Source organism: Anomaloglossus baeobatrachus, chromosome 5 (genome assembly GCF_048569485.1).
Source record: "Anomaloglossus baeobatrachus isolate aAnoBae1 chromosome 5, aAnoBae1.hap1, whole genome shotgun sequence".
NCBI lineage: Eukaryota > Metazoa > Chordata > Amphibia > Anura > Aromobatidae > Anomaloglossus > Anomaloglossus baeobatrachus.
The window spans coordinates 387,698,510-387,715,536 of NC_134357.1; the positions used below are offsets into that span (position 1 = coordinate 387,698,510).

At 46.6% G+C, this 17,027-nt stretch overlaps 1 protein-coding gene across 1 annotated transcript in view; it reads right to left on the reverse strand.

Moving 5' to 3' along the window:
• Positions 1 to 3,456, reverse strand: part of PCGF2 (polycomb group ring finger 2) — a 29,659-nt gene extending 26,203 nt beyond the window's left edge. Inside the window, exon 1 of the mRNA XM_075350104.1 lies at positions 3,269 to 3,456. The gene's annotated coding sequence lies outside the window, so the exon portion shown is untranslated. The remainder of the gene's footprint in view (positions 1 to 3,268) is intronic.
• Between the last annotated feature and the right edge of the window lie 13,571 nt (positions 3,457 to 17,027).

The following is a 17,027-nucleotide window of genomic DNA, read 5'->3' on the forward strand; positions in this document are numbered from 1 at the left end:
AGCAGGGTGGTGCTGGGAAATGTAGTTTTAACAGATAAGTATAGGACCACACATTCAGCTCTGAAAAACTAGATGGACAAAATGGCAGAAAGACATAAAAAAAACAAGAAGGTATAAGAAAGAAACGTTATGTTGGGCTAGGACTGCATATTAATATTTATGCAGATACTGTGGAAGTAAGTCTTCAACAATGGTTAAAAAGGGAACATTGCATTCAATGATACCCAGTTAGATTAAGATTGGTAGCAACGTGCCTGGCAGACCCGAACTCAAGGTAACCATATACGTAAACACGCTATCGCACACGACCCCCATAAATGATATGCTTGCTTAGAGTTTGTGTTGTGGTAAGAAATGTGGTGTGTATGAGGCACATGGAGTGGTTCTCCCCAACATCTACTTTGGGCTTTGCCATTATACAAAACAATTTGCGTTTTTCCATGGGGCAAAGAACCAATGTCAGTAGTACGAGGAATCAGAAGTCGTTCCCTAGTATGTGTAATGATGTTTATAAATGTCAGTGTGTTTGGTGCGCACCCACAATTAATAGGGTAGATTTATATTGTACAGTATATTATGTTTTGGTTATTGCTATTCTCCAGGAGGTGGAGTAGTCTCATTGTGATTCTTATATAGCTTAATTTGAAGCTGGCCACACCTGGGCTGAACTTCCGTCATGGTGCAAGTACAAGGTGACACATTAATCTTCCAATTTCCCATCGTTGGCAGAAGAGATAACGTCTGCCATTTAATATTCTACTAGTCGCTCTTTAGCAGCAGATTGTGACTTGGATGACAGAACGCTGAAGAACAGACTGAATTTTAAAAGGCATGTGGTGGCAAAGACGTCTTCATAGTACATGGCACCAATGCAAATGCATGGTTGCGCTAAATCTCAAAGAGAATGCGCTGCTCTTCTATCATTTCCGTTGTCTAAGAATGCTATCACCCATATGTGACAAAATGGCGATATATATTGTGTGCCGCTTGTCAGCCTGAGCTGTGTCGCAGCACATTGTGTGTTTGATGACAATTCTAAATTATTATATTCAATAACGACAATACACGTGTCTAGACTTTCATGACGACTTTTGGCCAACTAAGTGGCACTAAGTGTAAAATTATTTAGGGAATATATCATGGTACTACATGGGCACTGGTATTTAGGCACTTCATATTTACCATACGGCACTATTATGGCGGCTCTACAATAAAATGAGTCTTTATTTTTCAAGCCTCAAACTAATACTTTGCCCAGAAGTCTCCAAAGATTTTGATCAGACACCAGTTGGCTGGCTAAACAGAGGCAAGAAGATTGAAAACAGCACGGAAAAATAATAGCAAATTACTAAATACTTGTAAAATTGGAAAAAAAAAATAGAGGTTCCCCATAAACACAAATTATTTACCAGAACACTTAGAAGTCTAAGGCTAAGTGCACACTGTGTCTGAGCATTTAGCCTAAAACATTGATGTATGCTGTAATGATTCCATAGGCACCCATTCGACAGACGAAGGCCAAAAGTATGTTTTTGGTCCCCTGTCTGGAAGGTAGGAGTTTATATAGCATTTGTTTATCGGTATAAGAGAGTTCAGCAGACTATACTTTTCTATACAGATGTCCACTACAAAGAAAAAATGTACACCATGCAGTCTACAGTTTTTATACAATGGTTTCCTATGGTGGATCTGTATCGCCCCAGTGCCAGCGTCCGGGCTGCTGCTCGGATCCGGATCCGCAGTGGCTCGAGGGGTCTCCGGACCCGGGAGTGGTCGCGTGGACACTCGAAATAAAAGAGGGATCTTTACAGGGGATTTTGTGGTTAGAGATCGTGACGCCACCCACAGTGTGTGGTAAGGTGGAATACCACCGCTGCTATTGGGAGCGCCCCGTGGCGATGGAATGGCAGCCAGTTGTTTAACCCCTCCGTGGGTAGGGGAAGTGCCCCGGGGCTTGGTGATGGTGCCCCTTGACACGATTCCCTGCGACCGGCGTTCCAGCTCCTACCAGGCCTAGACCAACGTCTGACACCTAGTAGTCTGAAGGAGCCCAGCTCCTAACCTCCTCCAACTAACTTGTGACCTGTGCTCTCGAGAGTCACCACTCAACTGACTACTCCTGACACTCCTGATCCTCCCTGACTAACCCCCCAAGTGGGCGGCCCTATTCCATTCAGGGTACCCATTGGTGTGTCTGGTGGGTGTGGTGCAGAGTGTTACTAGGATTTTGATTAGCTTGTTCTTAGCAATACCAAAGGCCAGGGACCCGTAACCAAGGAGGAGATGGATATCATGCAGAAGGGCAGATTGCACAATGTCCTGTGACGACCTGATAGGCCAGGGCGTCACAGATGAATGTCTAGACATCCATGTGGATTGTGGCCAATGTCGGCCACATACCTCCGGAGCGTATGCGCCTGATATTGGGCACAAATTCAGCGTGTACCCAATCTAAAGCCCCAGTCACACATAGCGAGATCGCTAGCAAGATCGCTGAAACGTCACAGGTTTTGTGACATATCAGCGACCTCGCCAGCGATATCTCTGTGTGTGACAAGCAGCAGCGAGCGGGCCCCTGCTGCGAGGTCGCTGATCCTGACAAAATGATCAGGATCATTTTTTCCTCTTTGGTCTCCCGCTGTGCAGCACGCATCGGTGTATTTGACGTCGGGAAACCAACTAGCGTCGGTTCTGAGTGTGCAGGGAGCCATCGTTACACGGGTCGCTGGTAGGTGATGGCTGATGGCTGGTTGCTGTGGAGATCTGCCTGATTGACAGCTCAACAGCGACCATGTAGCGACATTCCAACGATCCCTGCCAGGTCGGATCACTGGTGGGATCGCTGGTATGTCGCTATGTGTAACGGGACCCCAAGATTGTCTAATTGACATAATGTAGAGATAAGCATCAGTAACCGCCTGAAGCCATTCCACAATGTACAGGGCTACTATGTTCTATCCCATACATTGCTTATATCTGGTTACAGATGTCCGATTGGGTTGTGGGTCTGACACCCTGCACCGATCTGATATTGATTACCTATCCTATGGAAAAAATAAGAATCCAGGTCCCAGAGAAAAGTTCTGATTTCTCTCCATCATCAGATACTGAGAGGGAGAACACTCGGACAGTTCAACTTCAACATGTCCAATCCTTTTATTTTTACTCATCTTTGCGCCTTCATTTATGAGTTGCTTACACTGTCAGCAGTATACAGCTGATGATGTGTTCATTCTAGAGCACCCACAATAGCTAGATAATCACATACCTTATTCAGCACACCAGGACAATCCACACATCTGTTAGTTGTACATTTCCAGTATTCAGGTCACGTGTAGAAGAAGGAGCATGAGCCATGCCAAAATCCACCAGTAACCAGGGCAAAGTCTTCTATGTGTTGGGCTTTCTACACAATACAGTAACATGAATGCAGGAGCCAGCATACATTCTGTAATCTGGATCTGCACTGATGGAAGTGTAAATATTAAGCACCTCTAGGATGCGTTCCAGAAGATGCCGCTGACCCAGATAAACCAGTTTGCCTCCTTACTCATCGTTATTTTGTACTAATTAATACATGAAAGACTTTCCAATTATGTAGACGTGTACTCATAACTCAGTCTGATGAGAAGGTATTTTGGCCACTGGGAAAAAACTTGAGAGAAAGAAGAGAGTGACGGACAGAGGATGGATAAGGCAGCCAGAGGACAGCAGAGGATGAATCTATGTAATGTGGTCATCCCACAGCTAAAGGGTTGGGTCCTCTATAAGAATAGGAAGCCACTGAATAAGCAGCATGTCTTGCAATGGCGGATTAGATCCGTCCATTTATTACATGGATTAACAATCACCTGAACGGTCACCAGGTAATACTATGGGGATCACTGTAGAGGAAATCTCGGTGACTTATTGCTTTCTTCCTAGATCATCACTTCTTGCCCAGTGGTCTGGCAGTTTATTATTAGAATATTATGTGGCTCCATCTTTCTATCAATGTGCACAAATACCTACAGGGCTTGGCTTTGCTGTGTTTTTCATCTTGCTGTTCTTTTGTGGTTACTTCTTGCTGAGAATTGAGATGATCCCGCCATAATCACTGATGGAAAAGGACCAGCTGTGTCTATCGAGGTGGAGGATGAAGATGTGACTACTAGTAAAACAAGGGGGATAGCTCTAACTACTGGAGTGGTGGCAGTGGGTACTGAGAGTCAACTATGACTACTGGTGAAACTGGTGTCATGCTAGGTACGGGAAAGTACCAAGGGAAAAGCGAAAGGGAAGGGGAACTCTGTGTCTAGAGAAACTGGAGACAGTGACTCCTGACAAAACCTACCCCTGGTCCCTGGCTTCCCTCACCACCATAGATAGGTTCCGAACCTATGCACTGAGTCGGATACCTGACCCTGAAATTGGCCCTAGGATGGAATGAGCGCTTAGTCAACCCCACTAAGCTCTAAAGGAGACACAGGGATAACAAATAGGGGGAAAATAAACAAATAACTTATCTCCATATGACTCGGGGAGAATAACTGCAGACAACAACAAAGTTTCTCCAGATGAATGCAAGCCGACTACTTCCACTGAAGACTTGTTAAGGTATTAGACCTATCACCAGCACAGAGTAAGGGGGAATGAAGGTATATAAAGACACAAAGGGAAGTGCTGATGAAAAACAGCTGAAAGGTGGGGGAACTCCACAGGGTCCTAAAGAGAAAGGGATGAAAATCAAGCAGAGGAGATACAGAGGATACCAAATACACCAAGCAGGAATAATAGAAGGTCAGGGAGCAGTTTGCGCAGCCAAACGCTGTGAGTCAAAGCAGACGCTGACAACATGGTAAACCAAGTCTCTGGGTGCCGCTGCCCTCTTGGGGGAGCTCGTCCGGGTTCCGTCCCCTGCAGCACTGCCTGGTGGTCTGTGGCCTACCTCTGTGCACAGTATTTTAGAGTGTCCAGATGGCTTGGAGATTTCCGGGCCCCGCTCCCTACTGCTTGGAAAGCCCTATCACCCTCGTTGCGCTAGTGCCCCCGATCTCTGAGCTTCGTGGGAACAGTTCATCTAGGCCCTGTCCTCCGCATGTTAATTGCTATGGTGCTTGAAGCTTCTCCCCGACCTAGGGTCCATGTACCCCGAAATGCCTTCGGTCCCAGCCCGGCTATTGAACTGCGGCTGCTGGCTATCCTCCAAGACTAGCCAGGCACTAAGTCCCAATCTCCCGCAACCAGGTCTCCGACTCCTCCGGGTCCAGACCACCGTCTGCGACCTAATCTGCTTCTTCCCTGGGAGCTCCAACTCCCAGCTTCCTCTGAGCTCCTCACCGCTTGAGGGCTACCACTCAACTCTTTGCTCCCCTGGAGCCGACTGATTTGTCACCTCCCACCTCCCTGCCTGACCCCTAGGTGGGCGGCCCAATTACAGCTTAGCAGCCTACTGGTGTGCCTGACAGGGTGTGGTGCCAGGTGTATATAGGATTTGTAGATGCTGGTGGAGGCAGTACTGCAAGATGGGAACCCAGAACCATGGGGGTTGAGTCCTGCACTAGGAAATAAAGAGTGTGCAGTACCCTGTGACAACCTGACTAGTCCAGGGGCATCACAAAAGACACCCGGAAAAAGTGTGAAATCTGCCTATTGTACGTATTATGAGACATCACGATCAATCAAGTCCTCAAGTGGGACTAAAATGAAATGTAAAGGCATGTGTAAAAGAAAACAAAATTGTAAAAAATAAATCTCTGCTTTCTCCTTTCTTTATCATCTAAAAAAAATAAATGCATAAAATTAGAAACTCTACAGTCCTAACAACCGAAGCTGTAAAAAATAGGACACGTTCATTAACCCATATGGCAAACACTGTGTTAAAAAAACAGAGTTGCTGCTTTTCGTTTTGCTGTGTCCCAAAAATTGAGATATAAGGGTATGTGTCCTCTCCTGTGGGTCCGCAAGTGCTCTCCGCAGAAGACCGCAGCGGCCCGAGCCCACGATCAAGGTTCGGGCCGCTGTGGACTTTCTTTTAGTTCTCCCTGCGGATAACATTCATGGCACCGCAGCAATAAATTGATATGCTGTGGCTCGGGAAGCCACACCACATGTCAATTTGCGCTACAGAAAAAACAAGCACAGTGGGCATGGAGTTTCTAGAAATCCCATCCACTGTGCTTGTACTGTACGACAGTGTTTTGGATGTAGCAAAAACCTGCTTGGTCCAAAACACTGTAAACCCTGATCATGGGCACGTGATGCAGCCTACTGCTATTAAAAGATTACATGTACCCCAAAATGGTTCTCATCCACCCATTCTGCAAAAAAATAAGCCTTCACACAGCTCTGTTGGTGCAAATATAGAATTATGGGTTTCAGATTATGGAACCCAGCTGAATATGCGCCATAAAAAGCAGTGTGCATAGTGCCTATATCTGCATATCAAAGAGAAATTGATGTAAAGGCCGATGGTGTCAGTGCAATATTTGTTGCTGATGGCTTAAAGGGAACCTATCACATCAGGTAACGCTATTATACTGTAGATATGAGGTCAATCAGTAGAAATAAGGTTAATAGCGTTAGAAAAGTGCCCGACTGCAGTACTGAAAGTGGAGCCGAAGGGAGAAAATAACTGACTGGTTAGGCTGCTTTCACACATCTGGTTTGAGCAGTGCGGCTCAATCCGGCTGTGAAACCTATGCAACGGATGCGGCGTAAACAACGGATCCTTTGCATACGTTTTTTACATGCGGCCCGTCCGGTTTTTGACGCTTGCGGCAGGCTACTGAGCATGCACAGTGGCAAAAACCGCATGCGGCGGCCGGATGCCGTTTTTGCCGCATCGCGCCGCATCCGGCGTCCATAGGCATGCATAGGAAAATGCGCCGCATCGGCCGGATGCGGCGCGATGCGTTTTTTTTTTTGCCGCACAAAAAAACGTGCCAGGCAACGTTCCATCCGGCCGCCGCATCGGCTAAATCTGCCGCATGCGGCAAAAAACGGACGGAACGCAAGGCCATGCGGCACAATGCAGCACTAATGTTAGTCTATGCAAAAAAAAACGCAACCGGCAGCAAAAAAAAACGGTTGCGTTTTTTCTGCAAAGTGCCGGATTGTGCCGTACAGGAAAAACCGGAGGAGTGAAAGCAGCCTTAGTGCCGTGACATCCACACAGCGGCCTATCAAAGTATAATGAGCAGTGCTGTGAGCCCTGAGTGTAGCCAAGCTGGCACACCTGTGTGACTGAAGACCAACAGATCACAGGAGGAATAAAGCTAATTTTCACCCAGTAATCGCACTTTCACTACGGCAGACGGACACCTTTCTAATGCTATTAACCTGCAGATTAAAACTCTATCTGTAGGTTAATAGCATTATCTGATGTCACAGGTTCTCTTTAAACCCCTCATATACATACGATAGCTGTTAGTTGAACAATTGAATAATAATAATAATTTTTATTTATAACTTGTTTTTTCTATAGCACCAACTTATTCCGCAGCACTTTACAATTCAGAGGGCACATGTACAGATAATAGAAGACTTTACAGAGTAACACATAGTTCAAGCATGCCAAGAAAAGTGAGGGCCCTGCTCACAAGCTACAAAAGGGTAAATGGTAAAACGAATTGTTGCTCGTGTAAGGTCCAGCCATGAGTATAATCAATAGTGGCATTCAAATAATGCTGCATGAACTGATCACCAGTAGGTATATGTACAAGTACAGGTACAAAAAGCTACAGCGTACATGGAAGAGATAATGGGGATAGCTAGATGACGAAGGTGAGATGATAAACCAGTCTAAAAAAATGTGTTTTTAGGAAATGCTTGAAAATGTGGATACTGGGAATTAATCTAATTGTCATTGGTAGTGCATTCCAGAAAGTTGGTACAGCATGAGATAAGTTCTGAATACGGGAGTGGAAGGTTCAGATTATAGAGGATATTCATTTTAGGTCATTAGCGCAACGGAGAAGACAAGTAGTGTGGTAGAAAGAGACGACGGAAGAGATATAGAATGGTGCAGTACTTTAGATGTGGAGAGTTGTTAGGAGGTGACGGGATAACAGGGGGCCAGGGCACCTAAACAGGCCCTCATTCTAGGGGATACCTAGCTTTCCCTGATCCCAGAGATACGTCTGAGGGGGTTAATGTCTGGGCCGCCATCCTATCCGTGCTCCTGACCAGCTCTGATTTAGTAGCCTCACCCTCCCTACCCCAAGGTAAGAAACTCTAGAGATGTTTTTGAGGTGGAGGTGACATGAGCGAATGATCGGATGTAGGGAGTGAAGGAGAGATCTGAGCCAAATATAACCCCAAGACAGTGCTTTCTGTTTGGGAATTATGGTAGAACCACACACCGAAATGGCAATTTCAGGTTTCGGTAGATTCGTAGAGAGGGAAACACAAGCTCAGTTTTTTACATTCATTTTTAGATGGAGGGAGGACATGTTGTTAGAGACAATGGGCAGACAATCACTGGTATTTTGTAGTAATGCGGGGGTGATGTCCAGAGCAGAAGTGTATAATTGGGTGTCATCAGCATAGAGATGGTACTGGAAGCCAGATCTGATTATGCTTTGTCCAATAGGGGCAGTGTATAGAGAGAAGAAGACTGGGCCTAGAACTGAACCCTGAGGATTCCTTTACAGTAAGGGGACAAGGAGCAGAAGAATACCTGGCAAACCGATGAAGTGAATTAGATTAGTGTAGATTTTTGTATGTGCGGTAAGTGGGAGTGTCCTGAGAGGGTCAACAGTAATTGACAAAGAAATACAGAAGGTTGTGTCAAAAAGAGGGAGAGGGGAGTTAGTAAGATCACTCACTGAGCAAAGCCGAGAGAAGACAAAGTCTAGTATATCCCTGTCTTCATGCATAGGAGAGTTTGTGAGCTGTGAAAGGCTGAGAGAGACAGAAGACAAGTGGCAGATGGTCAGAGTGGATCATCAATGGGGAAGTCCCTCAAGATGAGAGTAAAGGCCCCTTTACACACTGCAACATCGCTAGCGATATCGCTGTAACATCACCGGTTTTATGACGTAATAGCGACCTCCCCAGCGACATTGCAGTGTGTGACACTCATCAGTGACCTGGCCCCTGCTGTGAGGTCGCTGATTGCTACAAGTCATTCAGGACCATTCTTTAGTCCTTTGTTTCCCGCTGAGCAGCATGTATCGGTGTGTTGGACACCGTTACAATGACATCGTTAGCGACCCAGCCCATAGGCGTGCTAGCTTTCCCTTTCCAGCGAGGTCGTTCTGCAGGTCCGTATCGCTGCTGCGTCGTTGGCCAGATCTGCCTGTTTGACAGCTCACCAGTGACTGTTAGAGACTTTCCAGAGATTCCGGCCAGGCCGAGATCGCTGGTGGGATAACTAGAAAGTCTCAGTGTGTAAAGGGGCCTTATAGAAAGTGTGACAGCCAGGTAGCAAAGTGATCCAGAAGTTGGAGAGATTGGCCTGAGGGGCGATACACAACCACCACTCGGAGGGTGAAGGGTTGTAAAAGTCTGACGGTATGGATCTCAAAAGAAGGGGAGATAAACAAGGTGGGCGAGGGGATGACATGAAAAGCACATTTTGATGAAAGAAGCAAGCCAACACCTCCACCTTGTCTGTTTTCAGCTCTAGAGGTATGTGTCATCTGTTGAGGAAGACTTGGGATAAATTATCACCTATCAGAATAAATGACAACCTGATCATTACTGGACACCCACCAATTTTGAGAAGATGCTCTGAAGCTCCCTATTGCCTGCACATGCCAGAGGTAAAGGGATATTCTCAACTTTGTAAGTTATTTCCTGTCCAATCGATAACTTTCAGAACGCTGTTAGTCTGTCCACTGGGACCCCTGCCGCTTATGAGAACTGGGGCTCCAAAGAGCCCCCTGTGAATGGTGCAGAGGTCGATCATGCGCACCGCTTTTCTCTTTATTCTTAAGCTGGGTTTACACACTGCAACATCGCAAACGACATCGCTGTAACGTCACCGGTTTTGTGACGTTACAGCGACCTCCCCAGCGACATTGCAGTGTGTGAAACCTATCAGCGACCTGGCCCCTGCTGTGAAGTTGTGATCGCTACAAATCGTTCAGGACCATTCCTAGGTCCTTTGTTTCCCGCTGTGCAGCATGCATCGCTAGCAAGTTTCAGTGTGTAATGCTGGGTTTACACACTGAGACTTTCTAGCGATCCAACCTGCAATCTCAACCTAGCCGGGATCGCTACAAAGTCTCTGGTGAGCTGTCAAACAGGCAGACCTGGCCAACGACCTAACAGCGATCCAGACCTGCAGAGCGACTAGCTGGTCGTTGGGGACAGCAGGTGAACTTCACCCGACTTCATTTAATGCCGCGCGGCTCTGTGTGCCGTGTAAATAAATAAATAATTAAAAAATCCGGGGTGCGGTCCCCCCCTATTTTAATACCAGCCAGATAAAGCCATACGGCTGCAGGCTGGTATTCTCAGGATGGGGAGCCCCACGTTATGGGGAGCCCCCCAGCCTAACAATATCAGCCAGCAGCCGCCCAGAATTGCCGCATACATTAGATGCGACAGTTCTGGGACTGTACCCGGCTCTTCCCGATTTGCCCTGGTGCGTTGGCAAATCGGGGTAATAAGGAGTTATTGGCAGCCCATAGCTGCCAATAAGTCCTAGATTAATCATGTCAGGCGTCTCCCCGAGATACCTTCCATGATTAATCTGTAAATTACAGTTAAAAAACACACACCCGAAAAATCCTTTATTAGAAATAAAAAACACTAACAAATTCCCTCATTACCAATTTATTACCCACAACAAAGCCCTCCTTGTCCGGCGTAATCCACGGTCCTCCAACGTCGCATCCAGCTCTGCTGCATGCAGGTGACAGGAGCAGCAGAAGACACAGCCGCTCCTGTCACCTGCACGCAGCTAATGAAGAGAGCCGTGTGATCGGCTGAGCTGTCACTGAGGTTACCTGGATCCAGCGGTGGCCGCGGGTAACCTCAGTGACAGCTCAGCTGATGGCGCTACTCACCGCCGCTCCGGTCAGCTCCTCGCAGAAAATGAGGTGAGTAGCGCGATCAGCTGAGCTGTCACTGAGGTTACCCGCGGCCACCGCTGCATCCACCGCTGGATCCAGATAACCTCAGTGACAGCTCAGCCGATCACACGGCTCTCTTCATTAGCTGCGTGCAGGTGACAGGAGCGGCTGTGTCTTCTGTTGCTCCTGTCACCTGCATGCAGCAGAGCTGGATGCGACGTTGGAGGACCGTGGATTACGACGGACAAGGAGGGCTTTGTTGTGGGTAATAAATTGGTAATGAGGGAATGTGTTTGTGTTTTTTATTTCTAATAAAGGATTTTTTCGGGTGTGTGTGTGTTTATTTACTGTCACTTACAGATTAATCATGGAAGGTTTCTCGGGGAGACGCCTGACATGATTAATCTAGGACTTATTGGCAGCTATTGGCTGCCAATAACTCCTTATTACCCCGATTTGCCAACGCACCAGGGCAAATCGGGAAGAGCCGTGTACAGTCCCAGAACTGTCGCATCTAATGTATGCGGCAATTCTGGGCGGCTGCTGACTGATATTGTTAGGCTGGGGGGCTCCCCATAACGTGGGGCTCCCCATCCTGAGAATACCAGCCTGCAGCCGTATGGCTTTATCACTGTTTTATCTTCTGCAGTTATTTGAATAGTGAGCTACATAACCCACCCATACTACTGATTGGCAGCTCACTGTGTACATTATTCATAGATAAAAAAAAACTGCCAATCAATGGTGGAGGCTGGGGTGTACAGAGCTCATGGATATGGAGGACTACATGGCAGCAGGTTTACTAGTCCTCTAGTGATAATCCCCTGCTGATAAAAAAAAGTGATTCTATCAAAACTACAGCAATTAGCCCAGTAAGTAACACAATGCATCAGGGACTCTGCCTCTAGATTATGCTGCTCTTAGGTAACACCAGCCAAACCAAAACCCTTGTCACCACCCTCCAGGTTTGATGTCCACACCAGGGGAGGCGGAGTCAGGTGGTTGGTTCCGCCCACCAAAGAGTTCACAGGCCTGGAGGTGGGAACCTAAGTAGTCAAGTTCAAGTTGAAGCAGAGTAGTTTTGACAGTGAAGGAAGGAGGTTGAGTACACAGACAGACCTGCGCTCAGGCCTGCCAAAGACTACCGGTGGCTGGGTCGGAGCCCAGTCACCATTAGCAAGGAGGCAGATGGTGGTGGCCGCCTGCAGGAGACCGGGAATACGACCGGTGGAACCGTAAGGGACCGGGACAGGGTAGAGGCCCGCCGGAACCAAACCGGGGAGCCAACTGGATACCGGAGCACCAGGCAGGGCACTCAGAGCCAGCACAAAGCCCTGAACCAACAGGGCCAAGTCGAATCAACTGATTGCGGGCTGGACTTAAGGACCTACCCCACACAAGTCCCTTTAGAAGACAACAGCCCAACCATACCGGGTAACGCCACCGCCAAGGGATAGAGACCCAAAGGGCCAGCGTCTGCGGGCAAACGGGCTCCTCCGGCATATACCAGTCGGGGAGCGGACTACAGGTGTCTAGGCACAGGAGTCAAAACATTTACACAGAGGTGCAGGAGAAAGGTGGAGATCACCAACCTAGTCTGGAAGAAGCTGCAGCCAGCTGCAGGCCCCGTTCATCACTCCGTTTAGTTTACCAGAGACTCCAGTGTCTTGTGTCAGAGTGAGTACACCAGTGCCATCAGGCACCGCACCGCACTGCACCGCAACACTTCACCCTGCACCCCGGCCCTCGCCTACCGGGCCCCGGGATCAACAACCCCTACCCACGGAGGGGTCAACACCTAGCTGCGCCACTACACCGCTGCCGGGATCTCCGCACCTTCACCGCAGCGGTGGTGTCTACAATCATACAAAAATCGCCAAATATTCCCAATATAAACAATTATTTATTTAATAAAAAATTCCACACCACAGTGTAAGTAAACAAGTGATCACTAGATCATGTACATATAAAATGTTCCAGATGACAGTAAAGATATGCAAGTAGACAAGATTCACAAACAACTTAGAGCATAGGACTTAACTTAGGCTGAAAATATAGCAGTATTCAGCACCCAAATTTTGGAGTCTATCAGTCCATAAGGTCCAGGCACATATATGCTGTTGCTCTTTCAGAAGTCCTTTTAATATAGGTGAATCGTCCACTTAGATGTCATATAAATATTCCTTCTTAATTCCTCCGCCTCGACGCGTTTCCCCACACGGAGAGTGTGGTTCATCAGGAGGCTATGAGTTTAAATACATTTAATCAGCATCAAGATATACAGGGATACACAGTTTTAAAAACATTATCACAGTAGCATCAAACAAATAGAGAACCAACAATGTATTTAGTACTTGCCCAAAATGAAGGTTAGGTGTACAGGTCCATGGCATCAGATAGACAGGATCAGCAATGGTACAGACGATGCTGTGTAGATGACCACCACTGTCCAAGTGATCGCCATGGAGCTGAACCACCATATAGGTATATATATACCAAACATTATTCAAAACACCTGAGGGCACAACAGGGCGGAAGCTACCGGATGTCCGGTGTACGCCCCCTACATGACGCGCGCTTATTGCACGTGCCATACGGGGGCCCAAAGGGATCAATACATTTGCCGTCCAGCGATACTGAGACCCGACCACGCATGCCCAGTATCGCGAACTCATTGTGCCCGCGTCAGGACGGATGCCTGCTCGGGTCAAATTACATGGACGGGAGAAACAGAGACTTCTGCGCATGCGCGCGGCCTCCATAGATACAGAAAGAGCGTCCCAGGAGAGCCGCGTCACATGGTCCAATGAGAAGATCCTCAACACGCATGCGCAGTATCATAGAGATAAGACTTAGATATTTTTCACCACCGCCCTTGAGAATCACTCAGAAGGCGGTGTTTGAATTATTTTAATGGACACCGCATCAATCAGAGCTACCGCCCCTGGCCCTGAGGCGTAAAGAGGACAATATAGATACTAAGTATGATTACATTAGGCATAGTAACATAAGTTACACAAATATACATATGGCCAATTATAATGTACATATGGCCGATTGTGATATACAGATATACATATGGCCAAGTTTGATTACATTAGACATAATAGCATAGATTACATAGATATACATATGGCCAATACCATGTATATAGATACATTTTATATATTCCTGAGGCAAGCACTTACAAAGATAATTATGATAATAACCAATAATATAGAAACCCCTTACTTAAGTGGGCAAACTTCCAAAGTAAAGCATAGTAAGACCCTTAAACAGTATATACCCTGTCCAAGCTATGTGGGGAGGAAGCAACTAAATATAAGCTGCTCGTTAAGCCCCCCCTGGTGAAAGGGAGCCCAACTTAAAAATCCATGCTGACTCCTTCTGTAAAAGGAGCCTATCAAAATCTCCACCTCTAGGGTTAGGTTTTACTAGCTCCAACACAGAAAAAACGAATATGAGTTAAGTCACCCCTATGTGTCGCATTCATGTGGCGGGAGATTGGTGTATCTCGTTTATTCCGAATGTCGGATAAATGCTCCCCCACTCTCCTCCGGAGTTCTCTTAGGGTCTTGCCCACGTAGTCCATTGGACACGTGCAGCATGCCCTATAGACAACTCCGGAGGTCCTACAGTTACTGAAATCACGCAAATAAAACGTTTTGCCATTAGCCGAACTCTTTATTCCTTTACATTGTTCCATTGATCCACAATATTTACAATTACCACAACGGAACATGCCAACAATTTTTCTGTCCAGCCAAGTTCCTTCTGGTCTAGGTGCCTGGTACATGCTGTGGGTCAGCATGTCACCCAAAGAACGCCCTCGCCTATATGTAATACATGGCAATTTTGAAATATGTTTGGAAAGGTCAGGGTCAGCCCTTAAGATCCCCCAATATTTTTTTATGACCGAAAACACTCTATCTGATTGGGTGTCAAAGGTACCGATTATACGTGTGATGTTAGAGTTGTCTTCACGTATCCTCGGGGTCATAAGCGAATGTCGGTTAGTATTCTGGGCATAAGCATACGACTGCTGTAAAATACGCCTAGGGTACCCACGCTCCAAAAAAACGATCAAAAAGATCTGCGGCCTGTTTTTTGAAATCATCCTCTCTGGAACAATTCCTGCGTATACGCAGGAATTGCCCTTTGGAATACCTTTTTTAAGGGCAAGAGGATGATGACTATCCCATTTTAATAATGAATTCGTTGCCGTAGGCTTACGATGCGTGAGTGTCTGAATCCTACCTCTTCCATCTTTTACTATTACCAGATCCAAAAAGGTAATTGAGTTGTGATCACAGGTGTAAGTGAATCTAAGCCCTAGGGAATTATTGTTGAGACCCCCAACAAATTGCTCAAAATCAAAAATGGACCCTGTCCAGAGGATGAGGATGTCGTCAATGTACCGGACCCAAAGTCCGATACATTGATGAGATTCCCCATCCTCCCCCCCAAAAACTACCGTTTCCTCCCACCAGCCCAGGTATAAATTAGCATAACTGGGGGCACAGGGGCTCCCCATAGCTGTACCCCTGAGCTGGTGGAAGTACTTGGTATCAAATAAAAAATAATTATGATAAAGTGTGAAGGACAGCAATTCTCCAATGAATTTACTGTGCCTAGCACACTCGATGGCTCTGGTCCTAAGAAAAAAATTAACCGCCTGTAAACCTAACTCATGGGGGATCGAGCTATAAAGTGCCTCCACATCAATGGAGGCCAAGATAGTCTCCGGGCTCACACTCACATCCTCAAGGATCTGCAATAAATGAGGAGTATCTCGGATATAGGACGGAAGGGCGGTTACAAAAGGGCGTAGAACCTTGTCAACATAGATCCCAATGTTCTGGGAAAGGGAGTTAATCCCCGCCACAATGGGCCTACCTTTAAGTGGTTCTAGACCCTTGTGCACTTTAGGAAGTGCGTAGAAAACGGGAATCATTGGATTAAGAGGTGATAGAAACTCATATTCATTGTCTGAAATTAGGCCAGAACCCTTAGCTCTATCAAGTATGGGAAAAAGTGTGTTGGAGCTAGTAAAACCTAACCCTAGAGGTGGAGATTTTGATAGGCTCCTTTTACAGAAGGAGTCAGCATGGATTTTTAAGTTGGGCTCCCTTTCACCAGGGGGGCTTAACGAGCAGCTTATATTTAGTTGCTTCCTCCCCACATAGCTTGGACAGGGTATATACTGTTTAAGGGTCTTACTATGCTTTACTTTGGAAGTTTGCCCACTTAAGTAAGGGGTTTCTATATTATTGGTTATTATCATAATTATCTTTGTAAGAGCTTGCCTCAGGAATATATAAAATGTATCTATATACATGGTATTGGCCATATGTATATCTATGTAATCTATGCTATTATGTCTAATGTAATCAAACTTGGCCATATGTATATCTGTATATCACAATCGGCCATATGTACATTATAATTGGCCATATGTATATTTGTGTAACTTATGTTACTATGCCTAATGTAATCATACTTAGTATCTATATTGTCCTCTTTACGCCTCAGGGCCAGGGGCGGTAGCTCTGATTGATGCGGTGTCCATTAAAATAATTCAAACACCGCCTTCTGAGTGATTCTCAAGGGCGGTGGTGAAAAATATCTAAGTCTTATCTCTATGATACTGCGCATGTGTGTTGAGGATCTTCTCATTGGACCATGTGACGCGGCTCTCCTGGGACGCTCTTTCTGTATCTATGGAGGCCGCGCGCATGCGCAGAAGTCTCTGTTTCTCCCGTCCATGTAATTTGACCCGAGCAGGCATCCGTCCTGACGCGGGCACAATGAGTTCGCGATACTGGGCATGCGTGGTCGGGTCTCAGTATCGCTGGACGGCAAATGTATTGATCCCTTTGGGCCCCCGTATGGCACGTGCAATAAGCGCGCGTCATGTAGGGGGCGTACACCGGACATCCGGTAGCTTCCGCCCTGTTGTGCCCTCAGGTGTTTTGAATAATGTTTGGTATATATATATACCTATATGGTGGTTCAGCTCCATGG